Raw genomic sequence first — 19,172 nt, 5'->3', positions numbered from 1 at the left:
AGTAAGTGATAATAAATTCAAATGTAAACAGGTACAGAAAACAAAAGAAAGTGGGCCTACAGCCCCAACATCCCATCCTATTCTCTAAACCACACCCAGTCCCAACATGTATCCATCCAATCCCACACCTCCAATACAAATATACACACACGTCCCAGTTCTTCTATGGCCTGCATACGCAGACATGTCACCCATTGAGCATGTTTGGGATACTCTGGATCGACATGTACGACAGCATGTTCCAGTTCCAGCAACTTTGCACAGCCATTGAACAGGACTGAGACAACATGGCACAATCAGCCTGATCAAACCTATGTGAAGGATATGTGTCACGCTGCATGAGACAAATGGTGGTTGTTGCTTTCCCTCTTCCTAGAGGCATGTGCAACACCTTGCTACAACTCAACGTGGTGTGAAAGAGGTATGGGACTATAGGTGTGAGTAAGGATGACAAAAGGCAGAGAATTACCGTTTACAAGGAATTTATTCCATTATACGGTAATTTGGGGGAAAGGGGGCTGGACGGAACCAAAGCAAAGAAAGTAAATATCAAAGCCCAATCTCCTACCTTACCTGCCTACCTAACACCATCTGGTGCACTAACCAAAATACAGGGAGTGGTCCACCCAGGTCTTACCTAGTGTGCATAGACAGTGAATACTACAGGTTATGTATGCCCGCGGGCCTCTTGCCTAAGCACTCCCTAGGTGCCTTCCCCCCTGGGAACCAATGAAACACAATAATACAAACTATTTCACAAAAAAAACCTGAGAAACACAGGATATTAAGTAAGCTCTATCTGACTGAGCAACAAACAAACACAGAACATACCAAATCTGTTCGCAACAACCAACATAATGACCCTGCACCATCAGCCTCCTCTCTCTCAGCAATTATCTGGGGCACTTCTGAGCAACAGACTACTGGCTTATATTGCTTCAGACGGAGTCAGTAATTGAAGACAGGTTCGTCCTGACGAGGGGGCGGGGTCAGCTCGCAAATCATCAATGGGGGCCGACCAATCAGCTGCTTAGGGAGAATTTCAGGAAGCCATTTCCTGAAACACACACTCACAAGTACACGAACTACAACACAGAAACTGGGGGACGTAACAGTGGTCACACCAGATACTGACTGCTTTTCTGATCCACGCCCCTAACTTTTTTTTAAGGTGTCCATGGCCAACAGATGCATCTGTATTCCCAATCTTGTGAAAACCATAGATCAGGGCCTAATGCATTTATTTAAATTGACTGATTTGCTTACATGAACTGTAACTAAATAAAATATTTAAAAATTGTTGCATGTTGCATTCATATTTTTGTTCAGTGTATATATTGTTTGTATGTATATGTTGGGCTTTATGGATTGTTTTCTTGTATGTGTTGGGCTTTAGCTGAGATTATTCTCTTCTGAGTCAAGTACATTTTTCCAGGCCTCAATTGTTCCTTGACTAGCACCATTCAGTCTCGCTGTCGATAATTCTAATGTTATAACTTCTAATAGTAACTGTATCCACTGGTGAATTGGGAGAGAGTGAGGTAAGTGCCATCTAAGAGCCAACATCTTTTTTTTGCGGCAATGATGCCTGCAAGCAGTAATCGTTGCTTGATTGAGAAATTCAAGGAGCTATCATCGTTAAGTAACATAATAGACGCAAAGCATTGAATATTTACATTCATGCACTTCAAAAGGAATTTTGTAACTTTGCCCAAAAAGTATTTAACTGCAGGGCACTCCCACATCATATGGAGGAATGTGCCTACCTGATTTCGGGGACATAATGAACAGCTGGGAGTTGGGGATAACTTCATCGTAAAATGTTTCCTTGGTGTTAAATGCAGTCTGTCAACTGACTTCCAAATGTATAAATTGATGCTCGGATTACGGGATGCCAAGGTCATATTTTTTCATATTCTGTTCCAGTTAAAGGGTTGTTCAAATGAAATTAGATCTGTGGACAATACCTTTTTAATTGCTAGCTCAGGATATTCGTTTTCCAAAAGTTGTTTATATATAATAGAGATCAGTCCTTTCAGAAGCTAAGATAATTAATTTATATATCCCATCATTGGATGGTTCGGTAGTTTGGTTTCCCAAGGGACTCCATAGGCCAGCATAGCTGACCTAAGTTGTAAATATACAGTAGAAAAAAGGATTTGCCTGTTAATGTGTGTGTCTTTCAAATCTTGGGATATTAGTCAAATCATTACTGTCCATGATATTGATAAGGGTACAGATCTCACGTTTGGACTATTGAGGGGATGCAAAAGGCCACCCTCAATATCGCAAGGCGTTATTGTAAAACATTGGAGTGTGGTATGCCATTTTGATTCCCAGCTACTTACATTGTTTAAAAATGTTGCACCAAATAGAAATTGTGTGAGCATGAATAGGACCAAAGCGCAGTTTTGCCTTCGGAAATTATTCAGATCTCTTACATTCGTCCACATTTTGTTACTTTACAGTCTTATTGTAAAATGGATTGAATAAAAAAAATCCTAAGCAATCTACACACAATACCCCATACTGAAAAAGCAAAAACAGGTTTATAGATTTTTTTATCAAATTGATTAAAAATGAAAACAGAAATACCTTATTTATATAAGTATTCAGAACCTTTGCGATGAGTCTCGAAATTGAGCTCAGGCGCAGCCTGTTTCCATTGATCATCCTTGAGATGTTTCTATAACTTGATTGGAGTCCACCTGTGGTAAATTCTATTGATTGGACATGATTTGGAAAGGAACACACCTGTCTATATTATGTCCCCCAGTTGACATTATGTCCCCAAGAACACAGTGCCCTCCATCATTCTTAAATTGAAGAAGTTTGAAACCACCAAGACTTTTCCTAAAGCTGGCCGCCCGGCCAAACTGAGCAATCGTGGAGAAGGGCATTGGTCAGGGAGGTGACCAAAAACCCGATGGTCAATCTGACAGAGCTCTAGATTTCCTCTGTGGAAATAAGAGAAGCCTCCAGAAGGACAACCATCTCTGCAGCACTCCACCAATCAGGCCTTTATGGTAGAGTGGCCAGAGGGAAGCCACTCATCAGTAAAAGGCACATGACAGCCCGCTTGGAGTTTGCCTTAAAGGTACCTAAAGACTCTCAGACCATGAGAAACTCTCTGGTCTGATGAAACCAAGATTGAACTCTTTGGCCTGAATGCCAAGCGTTACATCTGGAGGAAACCTGGCACCATCCCTACGGTGAAGCATGGTGGTGGCAGCATCATGCTGTGGGGATGTTTTTCAGCGGTAGGGATTTGGAGACTAGTCACGATCGAGGCAAAGATGAATGGAGCAAAGTACAGAGAGATCCTTGATGAAAACCTGCTCCAGAGTGCTCAGGACCTCAGACTGGGATGAAGGTTAACCTTCCAACAGGATTACGACCCTAAGCATTCAGCCAAGACAATGCAGGAGTAGCTTCGGGACAAGTCTTTGAATGTCCTTGAGGGGCCCAGCCAGAGCCTGGATTTGAACCCAATTGAACATCTTTGGAGAGACCTAAAAATAGCTGTGCAGCAACGCTCCCCATCCAACGTGACAGAGCTTGAGAGGATCTACAGAGAAGAATGGAAGAAACTCCCAAAATACAGGTGTGCCAAGCTTGTAGTGTCATACCCAAGAAGACTCAAGGCTCTAATCGCTGCCAAAGGTGCTTCAACAAAGCACTGAGTAAAGGATCTGAATACTTATGTAAATGTGATATTTACATGTTTAATACATTTGCAAACATTTCTAACAACCTGTTTTAGCTTTGTCATTATGGGGTATTGTGTGTAGATTTGAGGGGGAAAAAAACGATTTAATACAGTTTAGAATAAGGTTGTAACGTAACATGTGGAAAAAGTCAAGGGGTCTGAATACTTTCCGAATGCACTGCATGTCAGTGAAGACCACCTCTTCCCATAGAAAACACCATATTTCTCTCTATACTCAGCCAGGGAGCAGAATAATCATGTCTAAACCAATTTAGGATGGGATGAAACCAAGGATCTCCAACATATACTCTCTGATTACAACCTCATTAATACTAGACTAGTTATTCTCTGGCTTACTACTTAGCTATGTGGTGGTTGACTAGCTAGGCTAGTTAGGTTGCTAGCCTAGCTAGCAGGCAAACATAACTCACTTTAGCTGGCTGGCTGGCTTGCTGGCTATGATAACTGCATATACCGGTAACATTATTTGATAGCATTATGTATTTCCAAAATGTTGGTTTACTTTAACGTAGTGGTAAACTAGGTGTTGACAGCAACTGGCTGACTCACGCAGTGCTTACGTAACTTTAGCAGGCTCGTAGCGATAACGCTGGCAGGCTAGTTTGCTAGCAACCTTGCAAGCTGATTTGTAACAATAAATTCATAAATTATTTGGTTTAAAATTGAAACCAATAGTCATGAGTGCAAAAGTTATACATTTAAAGTTATTTCTGGTGGAGTTTACATTATAGGGAATAGGCTGGTTTTCTGGGTCCTCCCTATTGCATCACACCCGACAATGTTTTTTCTGCTATGACTCCGCATTCTGATCAGTTTTATGTAATAACTCGAAAAATAGAAGAGTGAGGTGTATCTTTGCATTGGGACTTGCAAATCCATATGTTACATGTTGTTAGGTTTATGCTACCTACCCTTTAAGGAAAGTGATTCTGCCTTCTTGGTTTTCGCCTAAACCAAGGCTGGTGATTTTTCAGTTTCTTATGTTTCATTATGATTACACCCTTAGTTTTGTTTGGGGCTGATGAAAAAGCAGCCAGTTTGTACAAATGTTTCTCTATTCTATGTGTGTCCTTTTGGAGTAGGTGTGTTTCTTGGAACACTGCTATATCAATATGGTTCTTTCTAGAATATCAAGACAGCTGGAACGCTTGATAGGAATATTAAGGCCTTTCAAACTCCATGAGAGAAAAGCTAGTGTTTCCATAGTTTAAAAAAAATGCAATTCTTATCTTTAGTGTTGATAAGCCCATGGATGTTAAATAAAAAGCTGGACCCACAGGGAAATCTACCCATTGGTCACTCCACACCCAGAAGACCATCTCTATAAATCGTTCCCCCTTCCCTAGCCCCCAGCCGTCTCTCCCTGGTTCCCCCTGCCCTGCACTATAATTACTGGGGTGTAGCATAACGGCGAGTGACAGCCTTACATAAGAAATCTCTTAAGCAGCATATTTTTGGTCTTAAGGTATACAAAAATTGAATAATAACTAAATTAAAACAAAATAAGTAACCAATTCAGACCTTTACAATTTGAGTTAGCAGACTTGAAGAGTACGGGTGGGTAATGAAGAAAAAAGTTAAACAAAAAAGATATGACATATGTATGCCTTAATGCTAATCAGTAAAAAATTGGATAGCTGCAGGATCCATATATTGTCCATTGTTCATTAATTGGCATGGTGTCGTCACTATGTAAATGTCCTGGACCATAGTTAATATAATTATAAGTTCAATGCTCAGCAAAAACAGTAATATTGTTCCTTGTACACAAACATGAGTTTGTAAACTCATCATTGTCTTATGCTGAGGGTAGCATCATAGCTACAGGCTATGGCTGCATGATTGTGCATGGATAACAGATCTGAATAATGAACCACACATTGAATCTATGGGAATGATTTTCGATTGGCGGTCTTCTCCAGTTTTTCCACTTTGGTTGAATAGGTATCCACTTAAGCAATTAGCACTGCCATTGATTAATTTACCGGTTTAAATTGTAAATCGAGGGTAGAGGTAATCTCCTCACAAACAATCTCTCATATAGTAGCAGCCAGGTTTTTTTATATATATATTTAAAAAATGGGGGGGGGGTAGATCAGCTTTAATATTGCAGGTAGATTGTGGCTTCCATCAATGTAATTGTCTGCATCATTTCCAATAACCCACATATTCTTTTTGTAAATGTACACTATCGTTCAAAAGTTTGGGGTCTAACTGGCAACTTCATTAAATAGTACCCGCAAAACACCAATCTCAGCGTCAACAGTGAAGAGGCGACTCCGCGATGCTGGCCTTATAGGCAGAGTTCCTCTGTCCAGTGTCTTTTGCCTATCTTAATCTTTTATTTTTATTGGTCAGTCTGAGATATGGCTTTTTCTTTGCAACTCTGCCTAGAAGGCCAGCATCCCGGAGTCGCCTCTTCACTGTTGACGTTGAGACTGGTGTTTTGCGAGTACTATTTAATGAAGCTGCCAGTTGTGGACTTGTGAGGCATCTGTTCCTCAAACTGCCACTCCTCTTTCTATTCTGGTTAGAGACAGTTTGCGCTGTTCTGTGAAGGGAGTAGGTCACAGCGTTGAACGAGATCTTCAGTTTCTTGGCAATTTCTCTCATGGAATAGCCTTAATTTCTCAGAACAAGAATAGACTGGCGAGTTTCAGAAGAAAGGTCTTTGTTTTTGGCCATTTTGAGCCTGTAATCGAACGAAGAAATGATGATGCTCCAGATACTCAACTTGTCTAAAGAAGGCCAGTTTTATTGCTCTTTTAATCAGAACAACAGTTTTCAGCTGTGCTAACATAATTGTGAAAGGGTTTTATAATGATCAATTAGCCTTTTAAAATGATAAACTTGGATTAGCTACCACAACGTACCACTGGAACACAGGAGTGATGGTTACTGATAATGGGCCTCTGTACGCCTATGTAGATATTCCATTAAAAAAATCTGCCGTTTCCAGCTACAATAGAAATTTCCAACATTAACAATGTCTACATTGTATTTCTGATCAATTTGATGTTATTTTTGGTGGACAAGGACATTTCTAATTGACCCCAAACTTTTGAACGGTGGTGTATATATTTCTTTTTTAATACATTTTACTTTATTTTCCCTAACCCTACCAGCCCTCCCCTAATTGGAGTAAACTAATGGACAACAACACTTAGGCTTCTACTTCAAGCTTATACATTATACGGAAATATTATATTTGACACTAGTTACCTTTTGTTTATTTTTAGTCCCAGCCTTCAGCTACCCTCAACCCCTCCCATCTATCTCTTTAGACCATCCAGTTTTGATTTCTATTTGCCATATATTTTCCAACTGTGCTGTTTTGCAAAAGTTCTGAACCTACAGTTGAAGTCAGAAGTTTACATACACCTTAGCCAAATAAATTTAAACTCAACTCCTGACATTTAATCCTAGTAAAAATTCCCTGTCAGTTAGGATCACCACTTTATTTTAAGAATGTGAAATGTCAAAATTATAGTAGAGAGAATTAATTATTTCAGCTTTTATTTCTTTCATCACATTCCCAGTGGGTCAGAAGTTCACATACAATCAATTAGTATTTGGTAGCATTGCCTTGAAATTGTTCAACTTGGGTCAAACGTTTCAGGTAGCCTTCCACAAGCTTCCCACAATAAGCTGGGTGAATTTTGGCCCATTCCTCCTGACAGAGCTGGTGTAACTGAGTCAGGTTTGTAGGCCTCCTTGCTCGCATATGCTTTTTCAGTTCTGCCCACAAATTCTCTATGGGATTGAGGTCAGGGCTTTGTGATGGCCACTCCAACACCTTGACTTTGTTGTCCCTAAGCCATTTTGCCACAACTTTGGAAGTATGCTTGGGGTCATTGTCTATTTGGAAGACCCACTTGCGACCAAGCTTTAACTTCCTGACTGATGTCTTGAGATGTTGCTTCAATATATCCACATTATTTTCCTCCTCATGATGCCATCTATTTTGTGAAGTGTACCAGTCCCTCCTGCAGCAAAGCACCCCCACAACATGATGCTGCCACCCCCGTGCTTCACGGTTGGGATGGTGTTCTTCGGCTTGCAAGACTCCCCCTTTTTCCTCCAAATGATGGTCACTATGGCCAAACAGTTCTATTTTTGTTTCATCAGACCAGAGAACATTTCTCCAAAAAGTACGATCTTTTTACTGTGGGTATAGGTACTTTTGTACCCGTTTCCTCCAGCATCTTCACAAGGTCCTTTGCTGTTGTTCTGGGATTGATTTGCACTTTTCGCACCAAAGTACGTTCATCTCTAGGAGACAGAACGTGTCTCCTTCCTGAGCGGTATGATGGCTGTGTGGTCCCATAGTGTTTATACTTGCGTACTATTGTTTGTACAGATGAACGTGTTACCTTCTGGCATTTGGAAATTGCTCCCAGGGATGAACCAGACTTGTGGAGGTCTACAATTTCTTTATCTGAGGTCTTGGCTGATTTCTTTTGATTGTCCCATGATGTCAAGCAAAGAGGCACTGAGTTTGAAGGTAGGCCTTGAAATACATCCACAGGTACACCTCCAATTGACTCAAATTATGTCAAGTAGCCTATCAGAAGCTTCTAAAGCCATGACATCATTTTCTGGCATTTTCCAAGCTGTTAAAAGGCACAGTCAACTTAGTGTATGTAAACTTCTAACCCACTGGAATTGTGATACAGTGAATTATAAGTAAAATAATCTGTCTGTATACAATTGTTGAAAAAATTACTTGGTTGAAAAACAAGTTGTAATGACTCCAACCTAAGTGTATGTAAACTTCCGACTTCAACTGTATATACATTTTATGGACACAGTATATTTTACATTAATTATTTTATTTTCATTGACACACTTCAACTGCACTCTACCCCTCCCATTCTATTGGTCGCACTTTTGTATAATAATTTGAAATAGAAAAACTCAAAAGTTTTGATTCCAGTGACGTTTTCTGTATCAGTTGGTAAACCATGTACCATGGTCTGGTGTTGAGAGCTGCCATGTTCCCAGAGTTGAATTGTGGAGGGACAATTTCCAGCTGCTGGAGCGTAATAGACCTGCTACTTATTCCTAGTCACACAATGAATGTCCCACACCTAATAGGATGTTTAGTATTGACAAGTTTTAGGAAATAAGTCTGCTAGTCATTATAATTTGCAAAAGAAAGCCACGAAAAGGCCACAGGTTTCAATGCATGCCACCGGATCCGGAACGTCTGTATTTTATTGTAAATGTTTACAATTCTACATGTGAGGTTATAGTTTGACAAGACAAAAAAGAACGATAATAAAATGTAACAAAAATAAATCCATCTGTTGAATAGACAGTGGTATGGATGGAGACGAGTTGATGCAGAATTCCTTACTATGAATGAGCTGATTGAGTTTTCATTAAACTTCCTTTAGAGATTTTAAGGAAAGACCTGACATTATAAGCATTAATCTCTACCATCTCTTACTCTTCAAGCCAAGCTACATAGCGTGTGAATAAGGTTCCTTGAAGTTTACCCTCTCATCCTTCCTACATGGCTAAATGGTCCATTTAAATGCAGGGGCGCCATTTTAGAAACAGATGACACGTGGATTTCACTAGTGATGTCATAGTTTCCGAGGAATGTCTACTGTGACAATAACACAACTGTAGTACTTATCCGTTTGTCATATCTCCACCATTAAGCCAGTGTAGAGAAATATAACGAGTGCTGCTTATATCTGCTCACTTAGCCTGTGGTACAGTATATTTTCTATCTTAGCATCATCGAAGAACAAGAGTCAAAAGCAATAGCTCATTCAACAGTGGTATAGGCTACATTTCACCAACCTAACATACGTTTCATCATTTCATTCCCAGTTTGATAAGTTGAACAGTGGTAAGTGGTACACACTCACACACTAACCCTTGCCAGTACAGTAGGGTCAATGCTGAAACATGGGCTTCTATTGTAGTTATACTGAGTGGGACACAGTCACTAAAAACAGGAAATGACATAAGCAGACTGAGCCCACACAGGAATTGTCATGGTAACAGAATACCTGTTCATACAGAATTCATCACATTCATCATGTATTACACTCATTCATTCACTCAACTAACACGTTGTTCAGCTCCAGCTCTTTCTGACGAGGTTAAAATGAAAGAATAACAGTTTTAAAAACTAAGTGTAAAAATCACCTTTCTACATAAAAATACTGCTTGTTCCATTTTACATTTATCCCCAGATATTCTGACCAATATCTATAACTGCAGATACTTGTTCGGAAACCAATACGACAAACATGTAGAGAAACATAATGCCTTTAGTGTGTTATACACACACAGTGGTCTGGGAAAATAAGTGTGGAAAACCTCTTCTCCTGGTATATAAAAGTACCTCAGATGGGCCATAGTCAGTGGTCATAGGCACGTCTGTAGTGTTCTTGGGTCAGTTTAAAATCCTTCATGCGGTTTGGTCTCAACGTTTCTTCACGTGATTGTTGGCCTCTCCTTGTGCGCTCCTATTAAATAAAGCCTGTGTGGATCTGCATCTCAATTGTTGCTCCATCTCAACCTTCCCTCATATTACTTCACAGGTCAGAGCAGATGAAGGAGAGAAGATGAGGAGAGGTATTGGAACAATGAGATGCAACCAGTGTCCATGCCTCCTGCTATATTTACAGTTCAGGATTGACAGGGCGTCTAAGCCAGGCTTCTCTGTCTGGGCTTAATTCTTGGGTAAAGCTGTTGAGAAAGCAGACGCACAAACACCTTATTAGATACATTGGAACACTAGCAACCAAATCAACATCTTAATGGAAATGTATTCAGTAAAATGTTTAACCTGTTGGGTCTAGGGGGCAGCATTTGCACGTCTGGATAAAAAAAATGTACCCGATTTAATCTGGTTACTAATCCTACCCAGTAACTAGAATATGCATATACTTATTATATATGGATAGAAAACACTCTAAAGTTTCCAAAACTGTTTGAATGGTGTCTGTGAGTATAACAGAACTCATTTGGCAGGCAAAACCCTGAGACATTTTCTGACAGGAAGTGGATACCTGATGTGTTGTATTGACTTTAAACCTATCCCATTGAAAAACACAGGGGTTTAGGAATATTTTGGCACTTCCTATTGCTTCCACTAGATGTCACCAGCCTTTACAAAGTGTTTTGAGTCTTCTGGAGGGAGATCTGACCGAACAAGAGCCATGGAACGTTGATGTCCCATTAGACACCTGGCGCGCTAGTTCATGTTGGGTACCCTCGTTCCAATACGTTATAAAAGAGTATGCATTCGTCCACCTTGAATATTATTCATGTTCTGGTTAAAAAAGGCCCTAATGATTTATGCTATACAACGTTTGACATGTTTGAACGAACGGAAATATATTTTTTCCCCTCGTTCATGACGAGAAGTCCGGCTGGCTTACATCATGTGCTAACGAGACGGAGATTTTTGGACATAAATGATGAGCTTTTTTGAACAAAACTACATTCGTTATGGACCTGTGATACCTGGAAGTGACATCTGATGAAGAGAATCAAAGGTAATGGATTATTTACATAGTATTTTCGATTTTAGATCTCCCCAACATGACGTCTAGTCTGTATCGCAACGCGTATTTTTCCGGGCGCAGTGCTCAGATTATTGCAAAGTGTGATTTCCCAGTAAGGTTATTTTTAAATCTGGCAAGTTGATTGCGTTCAAAAGATGTAAATCTATAATTCTTTAAATGACAATATAATATTTTACCAATGTTTTCTAATTTTAATTATTTAATTTGTGACGCTGACTTGACTGCCGGTTATTGGAGGGAAACGATTTCCTCAACATCAATGCCATAGTAAAACGCTGTTTTTGGATATAAATATCAACTTGATAGAACTAAAAATGCATGCATTGTCTAACATAATGTCCTAGGAGTGTCATCTGATGGAGATTGTAAAAGGTTAGTGCATCATTTTAGCTGGTTTTATGGTTTTGGTGACCCTGTCTTTGACTTGACAAAACATTACACACAACTCTTGTAAATGTACTGTCCTAACATACTCTAAATTTATGCTTTCGCCGTAAAACCTTTTTGAAATCGTAAAACGTGGTTAGATTAAGGAGATGTTTATCTTTCAAATGGTGTAACATAGTTGTATTTTTGAAAAATTTGAATTTTGACATTTATTTGGATTCAAATTTGCCGCTCTTGAAATGCACCTGCTGTTGATGGAGTGCACCACGGGTGGCACGCTAGCGTCCCACCTAGCCCCAAGAGGTGAACTTGACGAAACGCTGTTCTGACACAGTGCGACTCACCCCCAGAAGGTTCCGAGGGATGTACCCCTCCGTGTCGCCCGTGCCCGCCCACCACCACTCGGTCTCGTCCTCGTCCTCTCGGCGGACGATGGTCATGCAGTCTCCCTCGTGGAACGCCAGCTCATCAGAATTGTCATTGCTGTAGTCCCACAGGCCGTACACCACGCCCCTGTTCATGATGCCCATCTTCTCCTGCACACCTGGAGGAGAGAGGAGACGGGGTGTTAGCGGAGCAAGAAAACACACACACACAGAAATATACACGCATACACACAAACACCAAATGCAGATGACACCTACAGGTGTGCATCCACATACACCATGACTAGTACAGTATCATCAACAACCACACCGCCCACTGTCTCTTCAATGCAAAGAGAAACAGAGACTTTCCCCTGACATAACACTCAAGGCTATTGTACCAGTAGCTGTAAAACTACTGACCGTAGAGGAACTGGGAGCACTGGGTGTATCCCTCCTCCATCTCCTCACACTTATCCGCTGCCGTCTGCATGTCGCTGTAGGTCATAGCAAACACCGCTGCTCCGGACTCAACCAGGAACTTACACACCTGCACGTTATTACAGGAGGCCGCGCAGTGCAGGGGAGTCCTGAGAGAGAGAAAGGAAGAAAAAACAAAGCATTCATAACAAAATACTTTCAAGTTAGACAAGTCAGACTCCCTCGCTGGCATTTTGTAAGGGTCAGAATCAGAGGTGTTGGTAGCGTCCACTCACCAGCCATCGCTGTCGGCTGCGTTGACGTTGACACCAAACTGGACCAGGAACTTGACGATCTCTGTGTGTCCGGCACAGACTGCGTTGTGGAGGGCTGTGATCCCCTCATCATTTGGCAGACTAGGGTCCTCCACCTGAGACAGGAGAGAGAGGTAGATCTTTACAACTCACTTTACACACACATTATTTTACACAATACACACTCGATACAAATCATCAACAGCTAAGACTACAAAACAGTAAGACTAAACGTTTTGAGTACGATGGTTTACCAGCTACCAATCTAACCTGCTATTACAAAAACACCTTATACATTTTCCTTCACTACACACAAGCACTTGTAAACATTGTTCCTCTGTGAGTCATTTTTTTTTTTTTTTTAAGACCTTAGGAGGTCCACTTCAGGAAATAAGATACGGTATTCACTACAGTATCTATACATCCAGAAATCTTACCTCGTAGATGATCCTCTGGACCAGGTCAAACTCTCCCTCCAGAGAGGAGTCCAGGAGCAGGGCCAGGGGGTTAAACTTCACCCTCATGCCGTGGTCGATCCTCTCGGAGCCGGTCTTACGCAGGTTGGTCCTCTTCCCCTAGTGCAGACACACGGAGGGGAGTACACTTTTCACACAACATCACACCTTGATGATATCAACACAGCCACGATGACACGCTCTCACGAGGGAGTGTCTGAGGGTGTTCGCTAGTGTCCTGTCCCATCTCTGTATGGATGGATTTGATTTGTGCAAGTCTTTGTGTGTCGCATAGAAAACTCTATTCGCAGTTCATATAAATGTGTTCCAATCCACAAAATATTCATAAACTGGATGCATAAACGATTCGAATGAACATCCAGAGTATCCTTTGAATGAATACAGTATCTACTGAAGATTGAAGGGACCTGTTCCCTCTGCAACTAGCACAATACTGATCTGACTAACAGAGCCAAACTGGGAGGCAAAAATGGGTCAGACCACTCATCAACACTCCAAAGGGTAGGACCCCACTGACAAACGTGCCTATATGGGGTCAAAAATGGAACGCAGCTTGTTGTTTACTTACAGGACAGAAAATAACCAAAGCTCATTTCAATGTCACCTTTGGATGGGGGAATGTGAATGCTTACTGAAATGCAGCCATCTTTTTCTCAGATTAGGACATAATGAACAGGTTCCACTTTCTACTATACTTGATCGGGATTACTGTGCTTATATAACCAGTGAGAGGGTGGAGGGTAGCTAGCCAGGGCGAGATGAGGTCAACAGAGGTGAACATGTACTGTACAACCTGAACAGTCAGAACAACCCCATGAGAAACAACAAGTGAGGCACATACAGCACTGTAGAGTACAGTACAGTTGGCTATTGTTAATATGGCTTAGAACTGTGAAGTTAAAGCTATTTGCAGCAAGTAGAGAGGTTGTGTCTGATTGTGGGCTGGTGTTTATGGGTGTCACGGAAGGCACTTAAAATGAGGTTCCTTACCGGTGGTAATGTGACCTGTCCGGTGACCTCCGGTGCCTGCATGCTGAAGGTGTCCTCCCCCAGGATCTCCTGCTCAGCCCCGCTAGGGTAGGGTGGTGGAGGGTAGGGGGGGAATTCTTCCATGAAACTCTCTGGAGGAGGGTGCAGGCTGGGTGGGCTGGGCTCCTCCATGCCTGTAGCAGCAGGGGGCGGTGGGGGGGAAGCGGGGCTGGTCAGGTCGAGGGGCAGGGTGGGGTGGATGGGGAGGGGGGGGTGAACTCCTCTCTGTCTCCCTCTGGGATGGCTGGTGGGGGAGTCTGCTCTGCTGGGGGTGGGAGGTGGTGGTTAGGGGTGGGAGGAGGGACTTCACGCACCTCCAGTTTCACACTTCCCGGTTGGCTGCTCTCCCCAACAATCTGGGCACCTGGAACACCAGGCAACGCCCGTCCCTCCTCCTTTACAACCTCGGGTGTGGTGGGCGTGGTGAGGATGGTCTCCATGGCAGCCAGCGTGGTCTTCTGATAAAGCAGCTTCTGGATGTTGGGCCCTGCGGGGCCCTCGGGCTCTGTGATGGAGCTGCGTTTCTTCAGGGGCCGCGGGGCATTGTACAGCTTCTTCCTGAGGGCCTCCAGGTCCCCGTCACTCTGATGGCGGTAGGGGTTGGAGATGAAGGGCAGCAGCTTGGTGGGGCTGAGGGGACGGGGGGTGCGCTCTGTCTCCCCCTGCTGGCCCTCGGTGGGGGGGCCCTGGTGGGCCCCGTGGTCCACCTCAGAGGGCTGGTCTGGGGAGTGCCGCTGCTCGCTGTATGGGTTCTCTGGTTGCTGGGGGCCACCACCGGAGATCACAGGCTTACCGTACACTACACACAGAGAGTAGGTCAGACTTTAAAGTGGTCTTTGAAGATACCATCAACTAGACAACCTATTTTCCTGATGGTACACAACAACACTCCAGGACAAGGATTGGAGAAAATATAACGTTTCAATCTATTGTTGTTGAGGCAGGCAACACACAGCTTAAAATGTTTATAGTGGGAGTAGCCTATGTGAGGATGTGTGTTTGAGGATCAGAGCTGTAACAGAAGGCGGTTCTCCTGACTGCATGGCTGAGCAGTGGTGTCAACATGCGTCAGCCAGGTCGGGTTGGTGGATTTGCCTTGAGGGAGAACCACAGGGATGACACGTGCACCTAATGGACTCTTAGTGAAGTCTCCAAGTACACTAAATACCTCCCTTTTGCAAATTAGGACACAGCCACTGTCAGAAAGACCCAAGAGCTTCTTCTGATCATGTGACCTGACCAGGAAAAACTCCAGGTCCTTGTTATCTCCTATATGTATACCATCTTATCATAACTAGGACCACACAATTTTCCTGGCCACTGCAGACTCCAGAGAGTTCATGTCCTCTGCTTCACTCAAGGGCAGAAATCCCACAGGGCTGAGACTAACTCATTACAAACCTAACTTTAGTCAGACATATCTGCATATGTGCAACCCGTTAACAGTAACAGGGTGACGAGAAGGATTGCTTTAATGATTTATTTAATGGTTGCCATGCCTCAGGGCTTATTATCTTTAATTAGATTCACTAACTGCAGCTTGTCAGGACCCTCTCCGCTGGCTAAATGAATCACTGTACTTTCCTAGGTACATAGCATAGGACTGACATCAGCCTGCTTTAAATTCTCTGTTAGGAGTTAATCTACCAGTCAGTGTCGAACAGAGAAAAGAACAAGCGCAGACAACACTGTTTCTAGTACACTGGTGTTCAGTGAAATGCTTTGGAGCCATGGTTCACATACCGGCCTTGATTGACAAAGTCATATTGCGAAATCAATCCTCTTCATTCATTCTTTAGAGAAATAGACAAATGTCTCCAGACAAACAGTAGTCCAGATACAGTCAACAGGAAAAGAAGAGGAACCAGAAGGTAGTCTTACCACTGACAAATCCGTTGCCTCTGCTCTGGCTCCTGTTGACAGACCCCTGTATGGCTGGTGGGTAGGGCTTGCCTGGGGTGGGCTGCTGGGTGTACATGGAGTAGATGGAACTGGCTGCCAGGGTCTGGGGCTTGCTCAGGTCCTTAGGCAGCTCTGGTGTGAAGGGTCTTACGGTGGCTGCCAGAGGGGGGTCCTGCTTGGAGGGCAGGGGCAGGGTCTGGCTCTGGGAGGGGGGCAGTGGGACGCGGGCCTGGGCCGCCTCCTGGGAGTGCTGTTGCTGGCTGGGGGGCTTGGCCTTGGGGAAGGTACCGGTGTTGAGGCCTGGCTTGCCATAGGGGGCGCAACTGGGGGCTTTGGGTTTGCTGGCGACAGGTGGGGGCACCTTGACTGCAGCTTTAGGAGCAGACTGGAAAAAGGAGTAGACAGAAGAGCTGGTTAGATGACAGATAGGTACTCACACCACCCACACACTCCTGATGTCAAGAGTTAATGTTCATGATAAATTACATTACAGTTAACCCATTACAATACAACTTCTCATTTAACCGCATTACTCACAGGCTTCCACTCTGCATGGAAAAACCAAATTGGGGATCAAATGTCCTGTTAAAGGTGTACATGTGTTTGTATGGTAGGTACATAAAGTGCCTTCATAATGTATTCAGACCCCTTGAATTTTTCCACATTGTTACGTTAGCCTGATTCTAAAATTGATTGAATTGTTTTTCCCCCTCATAATACCCAATAATGACAAAGCAATAACAGTTTTTGAAATTTTTGCTAATTTATTTATATGAAAACAAAATATACATCACATTTATATACATTTTACGACCCTTTACTCAGTACTTTGTTGAAGCACCTTTGGCAGTTTTTACAGCATCGAGTCTTCGTGGGTAAGACGCTACAAGCTTGGCACACCTGTATTGGGGGAGTTTCTCCCATTCCTCTCTGCAGATCCTCTCAAGCTCTGACAGGTTGGATGGGAAGCGTTGCTGCACAGCTATTTTCAGGTCTTTACAGCGATGTTCGATCAGGTTCAAGTCCGGGCTCTTATTCAAGGACATTCAGAGATTTGCCCCGAAGCAACTGCTGCGTTGTCTTGGCTGTGTGCTTAGGGTCGTTGTCCTGTTGGAAGGTGAACCGTCGCCCGAGTCTGAGGACCTGAGCGCTCTGGAGCAGGTTTTCATCAAGAATCTCTATACTTTGCGCCGTTCATCTTTGCCTAGATCCTGACTAGTCTCCCAGCCCCTGCCGCTGAAAAACATCCCAACAGCATGATGCTGCCACCACTATACTTCACCATAGAGATGGTGCCAGGTTTCCTCCAGACGTGATGCTTGGCATTCAGGCCAAAGAGTTAAATCTTGGTTTCATCAGACCAGAGAATCTTGTTTCTCAATCTTGTTTCTCATGCCTTTTGGCAAACTCCACGCGGGCTGTCATGTGCCTTTTACTGAGGACTGACTTCCGTCTGGCCACTCTACCATGAAGGCCTGATTGGTGGAGTGCTGCAGAAATGGTTGGCCTTCTGAAAGGTTCTCCTATCTCCACAGAGGAACTCTAGAGCTCTGTCAGAGTTACCATCAGGTTCTCGGTCACCTCCCTGACCAAGGCCCTTCTCCCTGATTGCGCAGTTTGGCCAGGCGGCCAGCTTTAGGAAGAGTTTTGGTGGTTCCAAACTTCTTCCATTTAAGAATGATGGAGGCCACTGTGTTCTTGGGGACCTTCAATGTTGCAGAACTTTTTTGGTACCCTTCCCCAGATATGTGCCTCGACACAATCCTGTCTCGGAGCTTTAGGGACAATTCCTTCGACCTCACGGCTTGGTTTTTGCTCCGACATGCACTGTCGACTGTGGGACATCATATAGACAGGTGTGTGCCTTTCCAATTCATGTCCAATCAATAGAATTTGCCACAGGTGAACTCCAATCAAGTTGTAGAAACATCTCAAGGATGATCAATGGAAACAGGATGCACTTGAGCTCAATTTCGAGTCTCATAGCGAAGGGTGTGAATACTTATGTAAATAAGGTGTCTGTTTTTTACTGTTAATACATTTGCAAAAAATTCTCGCTTTGTCAATAAGGGGTGTGTGTAGATTGCTGAGGATTTTTTTTATTTAATCAATTTTTGAATAAGGCTGTAACGTAACAAAATGTGGAACAAGACAACGGGTCTGAATGCTTTCCAAAGGCACTGTATGTGTGTGTGCATTGGAGAAACTGCTCTAAGCTGTTGGTAGGAAGGTCGGCAGGTATTGGATTCAGTTCAATTAAAGTTCACGTTTTCAACTTCCTGGACACCAGCCATTTTGGGTCTGCAGTAAAAGCAGCTAAGCGACCATTTCGGTTCAGTTGCACTGTTCTTACCTGGGCGTCTCTGACCAGGTCGTCACTGCTCTGGTTCTTGCGGAGGGAGGAGGCGGGCACCTCAGTGGGCTCAAACATGGAGAACGGACGCACCCGCCGGTCCCTCTTCATCCCCTCCGTCTCACCTACACACAACACCACCACAGGTGTTACCATAACATAACTAGACCCAAACAGGGAAAACAATGGCACAACCCTATCTGGACTGTGTAGCCAATTCAAAGATAGCCATGTTTGTGTGGGTAGGCGGAAATGATTTGGCCACTACATACCTGGTCATTGTGTGGTTGAGTCTTACAGTAACATTTATGTGTGGTTGTGCTGAGGTGGTGGTTACCTTGCTCTGTGTTTGCGCTGGAGTGAGAGGTCATTCTGGGCACTATGGAGGATGGCCCATGACTACTACTGTTGGACTCTGCCAGCTTACCTGTGAGAGGGGGGTGGGGGTGGTAAGGGAGTTACATTTACATTACATTTAAGTCATTTAGCAGACGCTCTTATCCAGAGCGACTTACAAATTGGTGCATTCACCTTATGATATCCAGTGGAACAACCACTTTACAATAGTGCATCTAAATCTTTTAGGGGGGGGTTAGAAGGATTACTTTATCCTATCCTAGGTATTCCTTAAAGAGGTGGGGTT

At 43.2% G+C, this 19,172-nt stretch overlaps 1 pseudogene across 1 annotated transcript in view; it reads right to left on the bottom strand.

Moving 5' to 3' along the window:
* Positions 1–8,909: 8,909 nt before the first annotated feature.
* LOC106576990 (apoptosis-stimulating of p53 protein 2-like) overlaps positions 8,910–19,172 on the bottom strand; it is a 54,060-nt pseudogene continuing 43,797 nt past the window's right edge. The window contains exons 12-20 of the transcript XR_006760336.1: positions 18,867–18,956; positions 18,530–18,654; positions 16,156–16,561; positions 14,236–15,073; positions 13,207–13,344; positions 12,752–12,885; positions 12,459–12,625; positions 12,015–12,214; positions 8,910–10,441 (exon numbers count right to left, since the gene is read on the bottom strand). The product of XR_006760336.1 is annotated as an apoptosis-stimulating of p53 protein 2-like (transcript). The remainder of the gene's footprint in view (positions 10,442–12,014; positions 12,215–12,458; positions 12,626–12,751; positions 12,886–13,206; positions 13,345–14,235; positions 15,074–16,155; positions 16,562–18,529; positions 18,655–18,866; positions 18,957–19,172) is intronic.

This window comes from Salmo salar, chromosome ssa18 (assembly GCF_905237065.1).
Source record: "Salmo salar chromosome ssa18, Ssal_v3.1, whole genome shotgun sequence".
NCBI classification, from domain to species: domain Eukaryota; kingdom Metazoa; phylum Chordata; class Actinopteri; order Salmoniformes; family Salmonidae; genus Salmo; species Salmo salar.
Note: the sequence above shows the minus strand (reverse complement) of the source record. Positions and strands in the feature narration are given on the sequence as shown.